Below are 12,507 nucleotides of genomic sequence, written 5' to 3'. Positions count from 1 at the left end.
ATCGGAGCTCCTTTGTCAGTCGCCTTATTGTCTTTAATGAGACATTTGCACGAATTTGGGGCCGACGGTCAACCTGATTATGTGATATTATGGCACGAGGGGATATTTGGAAGATTGGCCCAGGACGTTGCAAGCACCTTCATTAAATGTATTGTTCTTGATTCTTCCCCTTGCATACTCTTTTTGGCAGATAACTGTAGAGGTCAAAATAAAAATTGGACGCTGTACACGGCTCTTGCCCAATGTGCAAACGAAGAATGGGTCCCACCCGAGATTGTAATAAAATATCTGGAGAAAGGGCACACGTTCATGAGAGCAGATTAAATTCATGGCTCAATTGGCAAGAAAATGAAAGCTCAAGAAAACATCTATACATTTGATGACTTTGTAAATCTTAGGAAGACAGCATCAAGATAGATTGGTTTTCCTTTGTTTTCTCAAAATCACCTAGAAGTGAGTTACTAGGTTTTGCCTTTGGACGGGAGAGATGTACGGATAAATAGACTACAAGCAGATGAATGGATGGACAAGCAGATATTTGGATGGACTGTAGGCAAAAAAAAAAAGTCTGGCTGGATATGTGAACTAGTAGATGTACAAGCAGATAGGTGAATGGCCAAACAAATGAATAGATGTAAAGACTGTACACCACAGCAGCCACTCTCTCCCCAAGCATTGACATGTTGATCCAGAGTACAGAGTGACAGACAAACAGTACGTTGATGGTTGCATGTATGTATTTATGTAAACAGATTGAGACATGAATGTACAAATGGATTAATGTATCAACAGGCAGATTAACAGATGGTTAGATGGGTAAATGGACAGACATATATGTGAACGGATTAACAGAGACAGATACATGAATGGAACAATAATTGGATGAATGGAGACACTGTCAAGCAGACATGCAAGAAGATGGCTTAATGAGAAGATTAATGGATGAATGGTTGGCAGGACTGATAGACAGATGAATCTGTGAACTGGCGAATAGATGTAGACAGACACATGAATGGACAAACGGATGAATGGGCAAAAGGACGTCTGGATGAATGACGAATGAAGAACTTCTGGGAAAAGGAATAATCACCTGCTGCACAATATTCTCCCTGGGAATAAAAGTTATGGTGAAGTCAGCTGGTGCGACTTGTAGGCTTTCTGTATAACAAGCTTGTACACAAAAGCTTGTTATAAGAGCATTTATAGCCAACCTTAGAGTGGTGGCAACTTTGTCCCTAGGGTACAGATGGCAAGGATGTATTTCAAGCCTGGCAAGCCAAAGTGGATGATCAATTATGCTTTTCCAGAGGAGGAACACCAGTTACAACAGGGACTGAAAAGCCTATCGAGAGCCTGGGCTATATCTTTGATGGATAATTAAGGGATTCAACCACACTCCAACAAACCAAGAGCACCCTTACACCCAGACTTACAGATGGATGAACTGTAGCAGCATGGAGTCTTGCCGCAGCTTCTTTGGTCCCGTTTTCTCTTGAGGTCCCTATAACAAATGTGGAAGTGCTAAAGAGAACCATCAGCCAGTCCCTTCTGCAGCTGTGCTCAAACAAACCGAGGCTTATTTCCATAAGGTTTTTGTCAGAAGGGTTGAATTTTGCTGACGCCAGTATAACCCGACTGGTTCAGTTCTTGCGTTTTCCGGTCCGCACGGTACATAAAACCTCGGTCGTCAGCATGAGAGATGAACGTGCTAACTATCGAGCTGGAAGCCCGGGTTATCAACTAGAAAGCCAGCGCTATTCTCGAGGTCGTCAGGGAGTGAACTTTACCAATAAAAACTTGGCCGAGCCACACTCTCTGGCCTCTGTTACACCAGAGAGATCAGGGTGATTACTCCTGACTGGGCCGGTCAGCAAGAGTGTCTGATGATCAAAGACTTGAAACACCTTGTCATGTTCAATCATGAGCCACGTGTACATGGAAACCATTTATTTAATTTGATTATCATTTGGATTAGAATGTTTCTGTGCACATGGACCCTGAAAAAAAATGGTCGGATTATGACGTGCATTTTCCTGCGTTATACAAAGTTTATCACGGTATTCATTTATATTTTTTTTCTGGAGCATGGAGAATGGAGCTGTTCTGTGCTTTTTATGTTGTGATCATGTACGGGTTGCGGTGCATCTTCATGTTGTTTGAGGCGAGCAGTAAGCACTTGGAGTAGCTGTAATGTCGTGAATAAAACAGCTCGACACATGACACTCCATACCATAGTTTTGTTTTTGCTAGTCTCCTTTTAAAGTCAGAAATTAATCAGTATTTAACGCGACTTCTGTACATGTTGAATGTGGGGAGCAAGAAAAACGCTTCATTCCGAGACTATTAAACTCAGGCCCCGCTCCACCACAAAAGTATATCTGACATCAAAGACATGCCCAGTAAGGATAATTCTAATGCGCTACAATCTGATTGACTTTTGGCATAAACCACCCGTCTTGATCAGAATATTCCAAATGGCGTGTTTACATGAAGCATTTTTATTCTGTTAGGCTTTAGATTTCTGATTAAAATATGTCCATTTGCACAAACTGTAGGTGTTAAATATATGTAGCAGGGCAGCCTCATAATACGAAGGTCCGGGGTTCTATCCTGCGCTCAGGATCTTTCTGTGTGGAGTTTGCATTTTCTCCCCGTGAATGCGTGGGTTCCCTCCGGGTACTCCGGCTTCCTCCCACCTCCAAAGACATGCACCTGGGGATAGGTTGATTGGCAACACTAAATTGGCCCTAGTGTGTGAATGTGAGTGTGAATTGTGTCTGTCTATCTGTGTTGGCCCTGTGATGAGGTGGCAACTCGTTCAGGGTACACCCGCCTACCGCCCGAATGCAGCTGAGATGGCTCCAGAAGGGACAAGCAGTACAAAATGGATGGATGGATGGATGGACGGGCCAGCCAGACAGACCTGGGATAAGTGGAAGAAGATGGATGGCTGGATGGATGGATGGATGGATGGGTGGCAGCGAAGATATCGGCATTGTGGACTGCTAAACGGATCTCCGGCGAGACTTCCAAGCCTATGAGATGTGCCACATCAATGTGTTCCAGGAGTGCCTGGAAGAGGAGCCAAAGTAGGAGAACAGCTGGCTGAGGCAGTCTGAGCGTGCAGGGCTCCCTGAAAAAGCTATAGGAAAGCGTAAAAGGGATATAGGCCATGTCTACACTAAGTTGTTTAACCTCTTAAACGAATAATTATTTAGCTTATGCACTGTTTCAGCCACACTAAACCAGCATTAAAGGTCTCCTTCTTAGGACAATTTTTTACACGGCTATGTGCGCAGTGTATTTCTTGAATGCACGGCACTTAGCTTTGTATGGACTAATTGATCGTTTACAAACTGAGTTCGGAGAGGAAGTGACGTCAGAAAGAACGCGTCACATAATAACTCGTAACTCGGAGCTTACCAATGGAAATATGGAGGCTAGTCATCCAGACATGACCGTGTTTATGAATACCTTAAGAGAAAGCGATTGCAGTTGTTTCGGATACAACACTTCTCAGACGGCAAGAGAACCTCTCAAAGGAGAGACAAACGACAATGCGAGCTCCCGTCGATGTGATAAAAAAGTTAGCGTGTGCTTTGTATTACCTGGCCGTCGAGGGAAGGCGAGGGAAATCTACGGAAAACAACGAATGCATTTGGTCTGGCAAATAAGCAGACTGTATCAGTTATTGACCGCCATGTATGTCACAAACTCAACGTCTAGGTCCAGAGTCTATAAAGTCACCAAAAATGAATGGACAATGAAGGTGAAGGCAAAAGAGTGAAGAGGGTCCCTAGACTGACTGATTCAAAATGTTCTTTATCACATTGTTTAGATGTGTAATAAACATTTGATTAATTTATGATGGCTCAGGTGTGATTCACTACAACAGGGCCCCACAGCACACTGGATTACAGTTCAGATCAGTTAAATTTAAAGGCCTCCTGAAATGAGATTTTCTTATTTAAACGGGGATTGCAGGTCCATTCTATGTGTCATACTTGATCATTTCGCGATATTGCCATATTTTTGCTGAAAGGATTTAGTAGAGAACATCAACGATAAAGTTCGCAACTGTTGGTCGCTAACAGAAAAGCCCTGCCTTTACCGGCAGTCGCAGACTATGACGTCACCCGCTGATGGCTCCTCACATCCTCACATGGGAGCCTCCAACAAAAAGAGCTATTTGGACCGAGAAAACGACAATTTCCCCATTAATTTGAGCGAGGATGAAATATTTTTGTTTAAGGATATTGATAGCGACGGACTAGAAAAAATCAAAAATCAAATAAAAATCAAGTTAAAAAAAAAACGCGATTGCATTGGGATGGATTCAAATGTTTTTAGACACATTTTCTAGGATCATTCTGGGAAATCCCTTATCTTTCTATTGTGTTGCTAGTGTTTTAGTGACTTTAATAGTACCTGATAGTCGGAAGGGTGTATCCACAGGTGTCTTGAGGCCAGTGTCTGATGGAAGTCGACGGCACAAGCTCAGCTGTTCTCCGGTAAGTGGCGACTTTTTACCACAATCTTCTCACCGAAAACTGCTGGTTGACAGTTGGTCAGGATCCATGTTTGCTTGACAATTCTAATCCATAGCACAGCTTCACCTTCGGGGATTTTAAACAAGGAATCACCGTGTGTTTGTGTGGCTAAAGGCTAAAGCTTCCCAACTCCATCTTTCTACTTTGACTTCTCCATTATTAAGTGAACAAATTGCAAAAGATTCCGCAACACAGATGTCCAAAATACTGTGTAATAATGCGGTTAAAGCAGACGACTTTTCGCTGTGTGTGTGCGCAGGGCTAATATTTCCTAATAGTCCGTGACGTCACGCGTACACGTCATCATTCCGCGACGTTTTCAACAAGAAACTCCCGGGAAATTTAAAATTGCAATTTAGTAAACTAAAAAGGCCGTATTGGCATGTGTTGCAATGTTAATATTTCATCATTGATATATAAACTATCAGACTGCGTGGTGGGTATTAGTGGCTTTCAGTAGGCCTTTAAGAACTTGCACACAAAGCAACACTGGAGGTGACTATGATGTGTGCATTTTCCGCGTATGCGTACTAGGACGCATTGCGCCGGCGGACGGAGGGAGGAGGGGGTCTTGTGTGTGGACACAGATACGGTTAGGTGTACTTTACCCTGGATAACCTTATTCGGCTTAAACGTGGCCTTAGGGACCAAAAAATGGACCAGCCAGAGAATCGGGGACATGTCACCAGTAAATGCGGACTCTTGTCGGTCTGATGGACTTAACATATGTACAAATGCAGTCAGTGCCGTTTCTTCCCGTTTGGACTTGGATTGTTTTGCGGGGAAGTTGCGTGTGTTATTGTTTTGTGCAGACAACTTGGTGTCTCTTTCTGATCTCTTTGATGTGTCATTTTTCCTTTGCTGTTTTTTTAAATGGCAGACATGGACACAGCAGTCACTCTCTCCCCGAGCTTGAGAAAGTTGTCCACAGCGTAGGCGAGAGAGAAACAGTGTCTCGATTCTTCCTTATGTCTTGCATATATGGAGAAATTGACACAAAAGCATCTTTCAAGGCCTTGACATGTACAACGGAATGCACGAATGGACAGGCAAAAAACACAGATGCTGATCGAAAGGCGAAAAGGTGCAGAAAATGACACACTCCCCACACCCATACTACATATTTTCTGTCTCATCTTGCATTTGACTAAATGCCAGTTGCTGCTCAAAGTTACTGTCTCCATCCAAGTGTAAAATGATTACTACACAGCCCCAATCCCTTTGTCATTGATATTTATGACATGTTTCATGTATCCTGTTGTAATTCCGACACCGTGAGCGGGTACAGACAAACAAATAGAATTAGCTCGAGCGAGAGCGCAACGTCGCTGGCATTAATCACCCAAGCGAGTTAAACGTCAGTGCAAAGATATTACTTCTAAACTATATTTGTCGGAATGAAAGTGTGGCTAGGACGCAGGAATTCAAGGTTGTCCATCGACTGCATGGACAAGCTAATTAATTACACACTCAAGCTCTACGGTGTGAGTCATCTCTGCAGTGAGTTACAGTATGTCCTTTTTAGATGAGACATCACAAGTTGAGCTGAGCAGCACCAAACATCAGTAAATGCATAAGTTGTATGCTGACATCTTTCTGTAAATGATTCAGACTAGTTATGTCACGCTTCTTAGTTTTCTGCCTTTCTCTTTCTGTTTTCCCATCAAAATCTTTGTACTTCCAAGGCTTCTGTCGCTGGACTATATCTCCTGTCTTTTCTTGGTATGTTGACCTAGCTCGGGGGTCGGGAAACCACCCTAGTTTTTTGGTAGGAGTGTTACCTAAACCATGGGTGTCAAACTAATATTAAGTCGGGGGCCACATGGAGAAAAATCTACTCCCGAGTGGGCTGGACTGGTAAAATCACGGCATGATAACTTTAAAATAAAGACAACTTCAGATTGTTTTTTTTTTGTTTTTTTAAATAAGAACAAGCGCATTCTGAAATGTTACAAATCAAGACATGCACTTGGGGATAGGTTGATTGGCAACACTAAATTGGCCCTAGTGTGTGAATGTGAGCGTGAATGTTGTCTGTCGATCTGTGTTGGCCCTGCGATGAGGTAGCGACTTGTCCAGGGTGTAAAATGCCTTCTGCCGATTGTAGCTGAGATAGGCGCCAGCGCCCCCCGCGAGCCCAAAAAAGTGATTAAGCGGTAGAAAATTGATGGAAATTTTCATTATTTGTATTTTCTGAATTCATTATGTGTCAATGTTCATCAGTCAACTCATTGGTGTTAATTTTCAATCTGTCAAGATAAAAAATTTGTATCAAAATCAAATTGTAAGCCTCTTTTACTCACAAGTACCACGGATGCACGCTGGAAGCCAGTTGGTCAGGTTTGACAGGTTTTAATAGCACCTTTGTTGTCCCAAAACTCACTCTTTTTCTGTTATCGACTTTTCAGTCTCTCCAACAACAGCACTCCTCCTCCGCTGGCCGTTCACTGTTAAAGATTAGATTAGATTAACGCGTACCACCTGCGAAATCTAATCACCTGCCAGCTGCATCTCGCCGTCCTGCCCATGCCATGCCCCCGTCTGAGGGTGCACCGTCTCCAGCCAACCAGACGGGGTCGCTGATCTTTATACCTGCAGTGTGCTAATCACAACCTCCCCCCACACAAATTACAGGATGTTATTTATGTAGTTTGATCATATTCCCTGACTGATGTACTAACATCGTGTGGTTTATTTTGTACATAAGTAGCATCATCTACAAAGATACAAAGAATCGCTGCTGCGGCATCCAGTGGACACATTTGGAACAGCCGTTTCTTTCAATCAAAAATTTCAGGTTAATATAGCCCTAAATCATTAGTGTCTCAAAGGGCTGCACAAACCACAACACAAACCACTACAACATCCTCGGTAGGCCCACATAAGGGCAAGGAAAACTCACACCCAGTGGGACGTCAGTGACAATGATGACTATGAGAACCTTGGAGAGGACGAAAACAATGGATGTTGAGCGGGTCTAACATGATACTGTGAAAGTTCAATCCGTATGGATCCAACACAGCCGCGAGAGTCCAGTCCAAAGTGGATCCAACACAGCATCGAGATTTTTATACTTGGCAAACTCATCCCGCGGGCCAGATAAAACCTGTTCGTGGGCCTGATACGGCCCTCGGGCCGTACGTTTGACACCTCTGTCCTAAACTATCCAGGTTTATTTTGAAGTGACATTTGCCAGAGCAGCATGGTGGGACAGGGTTTAGTGCCTGTGCCTCACAATAAGAAGGTCCTGAGTCCTTTCTGTGTGGCGTTTGCATGTTCTCCTTGTGAATGGGTGGGTTCCCTCCAGGTACTCCGGCTTCCTCCCACCTCCAAAGACGTGCACCTGGGGATAGGTTGATTGGCAACACTAAATTGGCTCTAGTGTGTGAATGTGAGTGTGAATGTTGTCTGTCTGTGTTGGAAAGCGATGAGGCGGCGACTTGTCCAGGGTTTACGCCGCCTTCAACCCGAGAGTATATGGGATAGGTAACAGCCACGCCCACGACCCCAAGCGATAGAAAATGGATGGATGGATGGGCATTTGCCATCGAGCACAACAATGTACTATATGCATTGACCTGACCATTGACCCGACAAAAATCCACACCATCTGTCAAGTACCAAGTTATACGACTCGCAGATGTACGGCTGAAAATGTTTGGCTTAAAAAGTGAGCATGCATATGTTAGTATGCTATCATGTTAACATTAGCATGGCAACAGATAGCATGTGTCACGGATAAAGTTCAATGTTTATTTATATAGCCCTAAATCACAAATGTCTCAAAGGACTGTACAAACCACTACGACTACGACATCCTCGGAAGAACCCACATAAGGGCAAGGAAAACTCACAACCAGTGGGTTCGCCAGTGACAATGATGACTATGAGAAACCTTGGAGAGGACCCTCAAATGTGGGCAACCCCCCACCTCTAGGGGACCGAAAGCAATGGATGTCGAGCGGGTCTAACATGATATTGTGAAAGTTCAATCCATAGTGGCTCCAACACAGCCGCGAGAGTTCAGTTCAAAGCGGATCCAAAACAGCAGCGAGAGTCCCGTCCACAGGAAACCATCACAAGCGGGGTCGGATCAGCAGCGTAGAGATGTCCCCAACCGATACACAGGCGAGCGGTCCATCCTGGGTCCCAACGAACGGTCCATCCTGGGTCTCGACTCTGGACAGCCAGTACTTCATCCATGGTCATCGGACCGGACCCCCTCCACAAGGGAGGGGGATACATTGGAGAAAAAGAAAAGAAGCGGCAGATCAACTGGTCTAAAAAGGAGGTCTATTTAAAGGCTAGAGTATACAAATGAGTTTTAAGGTGAGACTTAAATGCTTCTACTGAGGGAGCATCTCGAAGTTATATGACTGAAATGTACAGCGGCAAACCTGGCTGTAAAAGTTAGCACGCTAATGATAGCATACTAGCATACTAATGTTAGCATGCTAATAGTTGAATGATAGTCGTTGATGAATTCGCCCACTGCAGGTCCTGCAAGTTAAAAATGTATTTCCTGTTTGGTGCCGGAAGTATACTCTACCATAGCGTTTTTGCTCATCACTCCAGGCAACATTTTTAATTTTACACTTCATATTTACCAAACCGTCCCATGTGTGATCTCTATTCATGCATTTGTGCTATCGTAAGGTAATCAAGCTAGCTCTGTTGGCATTAGCAAAAATGCTAACACGTTTACAAGTGTCTGTGTTAGTAATACTAACTTACAATGGCATTCTTTTCATATTGTTTCGGTTGTGTAAATTTACCAAAATGTCACTGTGTACTTATTACATCTGTTTAACTGATTGGGGAGCAAGCTTCCACAGGTAGTAGGTCCATGTCGATGATGACATGTGACAGGCACACACATCAGCAGGTACCAATAGGTAAGAAAAGTCTGTTTTGCATAATATTGCAAAACAAAATGCTTGATAATATATCTCCTAATCGGTGCCATTTTTGGGTCATTATGCACCTACCATAATAATACCCGCATGTTGAAGCACAGTACGCCTGACTATGGTAGCTGTAATGCCCCACGTTCCATCAAGCCCTGCAGCTTCTCAGCCAACCAATGTCGTACTAAGACATTTTGACAGATTTTTAAGCGCTGTGAGTAATGTTCTGTATTCTCGACAATGAAACATTAAAGGTTTGGTGTTGTTTGGTTACGGGTACTTCTTTGTGTCATTTATTGAATGGGCATCAACTTGCAGTACACATGTTTCTCTTATGTGTGACTGCCATCTACTGGTCACACTTATCATTACACTTTGTACCAAATAAAATTGCTTCGAGGTTGGTAAGCAATTTTTGTTAGTAATACTAACTTAAAATGGCATTCTTTTCATATTGTTTCGGTTCTCTAAATTCACCAAAACGTCACCGTGGAGTTATTAAATCTGTTTAGCTGATTGGGGAGCTAGCTTCCACAGGTAGTAAGTCCATGTCGATGTATTCGGTTTTGTTTTATCAGCCGTTTCACTGCCGTGTGACAGGCACCGTTTGAAAAAAATTTACGTATGTAATTAAACATTTACAAAATCTTTTGTACCAGTATACATCTGTAGCTTAGGGTCCGGTGCAGCTAATGTATGAAGACATATTTTTTTTCCAAAAATTAGGTGTGTGCGGCTCTACAGCCCAAAAAATATGTTGAATAATCGATTAATTTGAGCAAATTATTCAATAAATCACACAATTCCTAAAATAATGGATAACTGCAATCAAAGGGGTCCATATTTCTAGATTTAAAACACCTCCTTGTGTTCTGCATAACATGTAATGGTGGTTCTTTGGTGAAAAATGCTCATAGATTTTGTTTCAAAGACCTATTTTCAAGACATTTTTTTTGCTGGTTAAAATAACCAACAACCAAACGTATTGGGTCTCCGTGTCGTACCGTGGGCATTGTGTCGTTGGTACTACAAAAATGCTCAAACATTAAATAAAATGGCGGAATGACGCTAAGACCTTGGGTAAGCATTTACCACAAATAGAGATAACCGCCGACGTCACAGGTCTGAAAAACGTCACAGGACTGACAAAGTTTTGGAAGTAAATGGGAAGGCAAGATTGTTTTGTAAATATCTCTGCAGTTCCTCCACAGTTTGATTCCACAATTTTAGAACTAATGCAAATCCCAAACACACATAGGCAGGTATACCATCACGCAAGAAAAGTTGGGCCCCTTAAATTCTAACAGCATGGCACAAATATACAAACACCTCATCTAATTGTGTTTATTCTGTATAAAATACTGTAAAATAAAACAAAATGAAATTAGATAATAATGTATCACCAAAATGATTCCCGAGTGCGGCCATCGCTGCTGCTCACTGCTCCCCTCACCTCCCAGTGTGTGGAACAAGGGGATGGGTCAAATGCAGAGGGTAATTTCACCACACCTAGTGTGTGTGACTATCAGGGGAACTTTAATTTTAAAGGCCTACTGAAAAGAGATTTTCTTATTTAAACGGGGATAGCAGGTCCATTCTATGTGTCATACTTGATCATTTCGCGATATTGCCATATTTTTGCTGAAAGGATTTAGTAGAGAACATCCACGATAAAGTTCGCAACTTTTGGTCGCTAATAGAAAAGCCCTGCCGTTACTGGATGTCCCAGACGATGACGTCACCCGTTGAGGGCTCCTCACATCCTCACATTGTTTTTAATGGGAGCCTCCAACAAAAAGTGCTATTCGGACCGAGAAAACGACAATTTCCCCATTAATTTGAGCGAGGATGAAAGATTTGTGTTTGAGGATATTGATAGCAACGGACTACAAAAAAAATAATAAAAAATCAATCTTGCATTGGGACGTATTCAGATGTTTTTAGACACATTTACTAGGATAATTCTGGGAAATCCGTTATCTTTCTATTGTGTTGCTAGTGTTTTAGTGAGTTTAATAGTACCTGATAGTCGGAAGGGTGTGTCTACGGGTGACTTGAAGCCAGTGTCTGATGGAAGTCGACGGCAGCTGTATGGATGGACGGCACAAGCTCAGCTGATCTCCGGTAAGAGGCGACTTTTTACTACAATTGACTCACCGAAAACTGCCGGTTGACATTTGGTCGGGATCCATGTTTGCTTGACCGCTCTGATCCATAGGAAAGCTTCACCTCCGGGAATTTTAAACAAGGAATCACCGTGTGTTTGTGTGGCTAAAGACTAAAGCTTCCCAACTCCATCTTTCTACTTTGACTTCTCCATTATTAAGTGAACAAATTGCAAAAGATTCAGCAACACAGATGTCCAAAATACTGTGTAATTATGCGGTTAAAGCAGACGACTTTTAGCTGTGTGTGTGCGCAGGGCTAATATTTCCTAATAGTCCGTGACGTCACGCGTACACGTCATCATTCCGCGACGTTTTCAACAAGAAACTCCCGGGAAATTTAAAATTGCAATTTAGTAAACTAAAAAGGCCGTATCGGCATGTGTTGCAATGTTAATATTTCCTCATTGATATATAAACTATCAGACTGCGTGGTCGGTAGTAGTGGGTTTCAGTAGGCGTTTAAACAGCTGAATACAAATGTCCATCCCCAAGAACACTGTTTTATTAATTATAAGGACACATTTGCTCTACAGTGTATAGTAAAGCAGTGAAAGCAGGGAGACAGAAATAGAAATGTCTTAAATATTTGTATATACATTTTTCCCCTTTCGTGTTGATGCCAGATGTGTACAGACAGTGGCGCACACCACCACACACTCCTCCCACTCATGGCTGTCACTGTCAGTGAGATTGTGGCATGTAGCGCCTGTGGACACACATCCCTGCACCAAAAGGTCATGCGCACAAGATGTTTCTGATATTTCCTTCCCATTTCTAATGCTGACCTATATCTAAATGCAGGACACAGCCGATGGTGGTCATCAGAACTCTGCTAATTCCTGATAACAAAAATGAGTCGCAAGCATGCCTCACTATTTGTGG

At 42.8% G+C, this 12,507-nt stretch overlaps 1 long non-coding RNA gene across 1 annotated transcript in view; it reads right to left on the bottom strand.

Moving 5' to 3' along the window:
- Positions 1-12,507, bottom strand: part of LOC133550585 (uncharacterized) — a 39,492-nt gene that overhangs the window by 19,709 nt on the left and 7,276 nt on the right. The gene's annotated exons all lie outside the window — the stretch shown is intronic.

This window comes from Nerophis ophidion, linkage group LG04 (genome assembly GCF_033978795.1).
Source record: "Nerophis ophidion isolate RoL-2023_Sa linkage group LG04, RoL_Noph_v1.0, whole genome shotgun sequence".
Lineage (NCBI taxonomy): Eukaryota > Metazoa > Chordata > Actinopteri > Syngnathiformes > Syngnathidae > Nerophis > Nerophis ophidion.
This window is presented reverse-complemented; position numbering and strand designations above follow the sequence as displayed.